The sequence below is a fragment of the Sapajus apella genome, unplaced genomic scaffold (assembly GCF_009761245.1).
Source record: "Sapajus apella isolate SASKATOON/1434 unplaced genomic scaffold, GSC_monkey_1.0 scaffold8, whole genome shotgun sequence".
Lineage (NCBI taxonomy): Eukaryota > Metazoa > Chordata > Mammalia > Primates > Cebidae > Sapajus > Sapajus apella.
The window spans coordinates 17,491,780-17,497,157 of NW_022436948.1; the positions used below are offsets into that span (position 1 = coordinate 17,491,780).

General features: G+C 33.2%; 1 non-coding gene across 1 annotated transcript; it reads left to right on the top strand.

Moving 5' to 3' along the window:
• The first annotated feature begins 4,995 nt into the window (after nucleotides 1-4,995).
• On the top strand, nucleotides 4,996-5,112 carry LOC116551089. The gene has a single exon (XR_004268712.1). It is a non-coding gene; the product is annotated as a U5 spliceosomal RNA (small nuclear RNA).
• The last annotated feature ends 266 nt before the right edge of the window (nucleotides 5,113-5,378 follow it).

Sequence of the window (5,378 nt, forward strand, 5' to 3'; positions counted from 1 at the left end):
ACTTGCCAAAAGGCTGTCAGGTTTGATAACTCACACCACGCTGAACTTGGCTCGGAGAGGTCAGCTACAGAGTGAACACTAAGCTTCCCCCAGTATCCAAGCCTGCTTAAAAATGCAGAAACACTGCCAGCTGACTCGCAAGCCACTAGATTTTCAACTTTGTTTTAAGAAGCTCATGTTTTCTTGGAACTGGGGATGGGCTGGTAAGCAAAGAGAAGATGGTCCCATGTGGAGCTATGGAGCAGCTGTAGCTGTCCTGTGTGCTGGGAGGCATCTGTTTTTGTTAAAACACGGTTTACGCATTGGCCTAAAGATTTAGGATGGACTAGGGATATAACAAAACCTTCAATTATGCCTATTTGATTGAATAACTGAATGCATCCAGCAATTTGTATTTTATTGTTTTATGTAATAGTTTTCAGATAAAATTCATTTACAGATTATACAAAGAATTTTGCTGGTTTACATTATCGAAAACTTCAGCTGAATAATCTTAAGCGTTGGAGTAATTTGTAACATTAAGTTGTAAGCACAGTGAAGAAAAGAAAACAATATTTTTCTCTTTATTGTTACAGCCTTCTTGCCTAACAAAATCCCTGGGCTCACAATGGGATATCAAGAAATATTTGTTGGATGAATGAATAAATGAAAAAATAATCGCATGAATGAAGAAACTGGGCAATCTATTTTAAGGCTTTTCTTTTTCTCTTAGTTCAATAAACTTTCTCACTCTTGTCACTTTTTAAGACATTTGGTAAAAATATACTATTTAAAGCATATACTTAGAGATTCTCTTCAAATTCTAGTAGCAGCTTTCTGAAACTTTCATATTATTCATAGACAATGGTTTTTAAAGGAGCCTAGAAACTGGCAGGATAATTTTATAATGAAAGTTCTTTTTCTTCTCCATTTTCTAATTTATGAATATATGTAACTTCTTCTTATGTTTAACTTCATATCAGAAATATGGCCTAAACAACATAATGGATTAAAGATGGCCACGAATTATTTGCCCCTTTTCATTGAGATGAGGGGTTTCTATTCCCCTTGAATGCGAGCAGGCCCGAAGGCTGACTTTGACCAATATAATGATCACAAGTGGTGTTGTATATCTCCCAAGTTTGGGCTTAAAGATACTTGCAGCTTCTTGTGTCACCTATGTTGGTACACTCCTTTTGGAAGACAGATGTCATTTAAGAAATACAGGTGACCACCATTTTGTGAGGAAGCCCAATGTTCCCAGATGGCGAGGAATAGAACACAGGAAGGAGAACATAGGCTCCAACTCCAGACGTGAGTAAACTTTTTATACCTTCCAGTGAAGCAAAGGAAGAGATGCTACAGGATGCAGCTGTCCAGCTGATTACTTCTTATGTTCCTGACCCAATGGAACATTAACAAAAAAAAGAGACGTTGTCTTAAGCCAGTAAGTTTTGAGGCAATTTGTATTCACAGCAGCATATATACAAACATGCATTTTCTTTATTAAACATAACTTTGATACATGCCAAATATGCTGATTACATATTTCAGAGAGAATAATAAGTAATTCCACATTACAGTAAAACTTTTTTAAGTGTGAGTATGATCCCCCTGGGTATAAATAATTCATTCCAATATAAATTTATCAGGTTAAATTTTCACACTCAGTTAAAAATCAAAGTGATTGAAGCTTTATTCTATCATTAAAACACTTAATACTAAAAAATCTAACTTTAGAAATGTGGTTTTTAAATTTAGATTTTGGCTAGAGTTTATTTCATAAATGTATAGAAACATAAATGTAGTCACATCAGATTTTAATTTATTACATTCTTATTACCATAAACAGATATCACGTGTCAAGGTCATATGTAGTTTCCTGTGGGATTTTACTCAGTAGACGCATTAAAGAAAATAGTTTCCTTTATTTGCTAAGAAATGCATTAAATGATGAATTTTTTGATTTATTATTTCTATAATACTTAAGAGTTCAAGCTGGGTTAAGGTCTGAGCTTTTTATCAATATAAATAATTTGCTTGAAGTGGCTGTGTTGACACATATTGATCATCTTAGGATCACCACTTACCCAGTTGAAGAAAAGATCAGCCTTTGTATCAGCTCACTCACATTTAGCCATTTTGCAAATGATTAGAGTTGCATCATAAAATGCTCAAGAAAGAAGAAATGATGAATTTCAAATATTGATTATTTAACTCTCCTTCAAAAACACTGTTGGATCAAAAAAGTGGACACATTTTTTAAATACTTGTAAAACATGCAAAGAGTTAGTAAGTGACATGCCCCCCTTATCACCTCTCCCCACTGTCACACAACAATTAAAAAACACTTTTTTTTTTTCTGTGACTTGGTATGAAATGATTCAATAGACTTAGCAACTGCTCATATAGACAGGCTAGGCTGAAACTACAAGAAATATTACACTTCACCATGCTCTTTTCCTTTCTGCGTAAGTTAGGCTGTGAGTTTAAGCATGAGATGATCCCAAATATAAAAGCGGAACTAACATGATGGAAATTTATTTTTTCTCCGTTTTTGTAAAATTTCAAGCAGTCAATACAGTCCCACTCTGCAAAGTCAAAAGTTTTCTCTACTCGTCTATATGGTGACGCTACTACGTCCCAAGATGCTGTACTGCCCCTTCAGGGTTCAATACGAAGAAGTAAGAAGAGAAAGAGGAAAAAAGGATGGCACACCCCATCTAAGGGCATCTTCTGGAATGCAGATGCATAACAATTACCCATATTCTAATGCAAGTGTTAGTCACTTGGCCATGTCCGGGTGTAAAGAGGGTTTAGAAAAATTTGTTATCACTATAATAACAAATAACATTTGTTATTATATCACAGTAATAACAAATTTGTTATTACTATAATAACAAATAACATTTGTTATTATATCACAGTAATAACAAATTTTAGCTCTACATATAGATACAGGAAGGGAGTAGTGAAATTTAGAGACAGCTAACAGTGTCTCTCACATTTTTCATCACTTACTCAGTTCTCTCTGATCATTTAGTAGAAGAAGACTAGCATTTTCTGCCTTTCTGGTTGTTTCAGTCAGTTTGGATTGCTATGACAAAATGCCATAGGCTAGATGACCTATAAATAATAGAAATTTATTTGTCTCAGTTCTGGAGGCTGGAAGTTCAAGATTAGAATGCCAGCATGGTTGGGTTTTGGTGAAGGCCTTCTTCCTGGTTGCAGACAGCCAGCTTCTCGCTGTCTCCTGACAGCGTAGGAGGGAAAAACTCTGGTATCTTTAGCCCCATATATAGGCACTGATACCATTCATGATTGTTGCTACCCTATAACCCAATCACCTCCCTAAACCTCATCACATTTAGGAATTCGGTTTCAACGTGTACATTTGGGTGGGGACATTAACATTCTAACTATTCCAATGATTAATCCTAAATTAAAAAACGGAATGATATCCCATCCTGTCTTTGGTATAGACACCTCCTTAAGAACTCTGTGCCGTCATGATGACATAAGCCGTCATGATTTCCTCTGTTTCTTCCATTTTGACCCACGTACCACACCAATATAGCACATTAATTGTTTGTAGATAATATTCCAAGCTCTGTCTTCCTGCCTCCATTCTCATATAGATGAACATAAATAAACAGACTATAACACTAAGATGATACAAATGTTAGACTTATTGAGCAAGAATTTTAAAGAAGATACTGTAAAAAATTCCAAATAGCAATCTCAGCATATGGATAAAATTAGTCCATATTTGACTTTAAAATTCAGTTAAATCTATGAAAAGTAAAAGAGTAATTTTATTAGTCACTGTTCTAATTTTCCAGAAATAATGCTAGAAAAACATACCATACAACATTTAGTTTGTTAGAATTCTAGTAGAAAAACCAGAAACTATGGACAATTAAAGCAGTACACACAACACATGATAACTTTAAAAGCTCTATGTGGAGTCTTATCTTGTTGGATTATGTTTAACGGAATTGAACAAGACAACCAATGAACAAAAATATATATTTTTAAAAAATCACTTTGGTAGTACCACAGTTGCTTGCATTTTTATCTTATTTTCTGATGAGGAATATTACTTTTTTTTATATTTTGGTTTTACATTTTCTTATTATTTTTGTTTCTTCAAATGTTATAAATACTTTTTTAATGTTTAAACCTCATGCAATACTCTAGATCCAATTGATGCACATATTTTAATGTTAGAGCTGTTGTCCTATATTTACCCAAAGAGGTAATTTTAAGTAAAGTATAGATCACTTTCAAGGAATATATATTCATTTTTCAAAAATACTTTAATTCATTGGCAGCAAAGATTTACAGACACCAAAACTAATCATGCTTTCTGAAATAATTGTACATACTGGTATCAAAGAAACAAAAACCTTAAGATACAATCAGTACTAATTTAGAAGTAGAAATAATTCATTTTGATAATAACTGTTATCAAATTTAACCACACTCCTTATGAAAAGATTAGGTTTCTTATGCCCTTTTTAAAGACTCTTTTTAATAGAATATTTGTCTTCAGCTCAAGGAATCTCAGGGGCAATTTGAAACAGATAATGAACCTCATGTTATCTTTTCTCTTTTGTAGATATCTGGAAAGAAAATTTCAACATATGCTTTCATGTTTTTGTGTATGAATGTCAGTATTCTGTTTTCATTTGGTAAATGTTGCAGCCAAAAATACACCTGTCATTTTGATAAGTGTTTGAGAGGAAGCATTTCTAGTTGTAAAACCTAGACAATTTTCACCTAGCCAATATTGGTTCATTACATATAATGTGATTTTTTTAGAAAAATATATTAATTTCAATTCAATTGTCAGTATTATGTATTTTGATTACCTCTTCTATGATCAACGTAAATATTTACAGAGAATGTGTGTTAATATTATTATGTATTCAATTAGAAAAAATAAGTTCTAATACTCTTGACCACATTTTGTGTGAGAATATTTTGCTCATCTGCATTGAAAAGTGTGTTGTCACACTCTGGTTGATCTTCATAATGAATAAATCTTTCGCCTTTTGCTAAAGATTTCTGTGGAGAGGAACAATTATGAGTTTGTAGCCAAATTTTTTGATGTCCTACTTAGGCAGGGTTAAGAAAAAGAAAAAAAAGAAAAGAGAAAACAAGGTGTGTTGTTTCTGATACATAAAATTCTCACTACCATTTTGATGGAGGCCGTTTTTCCTCCTAGGTAAGGAAAAGGCCCTTTTTCCACCTACGTGTTAAAGACTACTTACTCACAGCTGTGAATTTCAGGCAACTTTTCTTCCATTGTCCACTTTTTAATAATGTTTATTGTAACATAAATTCTCCCTATCTCTAAAGCCATCAACATATAACCTCCTAACATTCTCATTTTC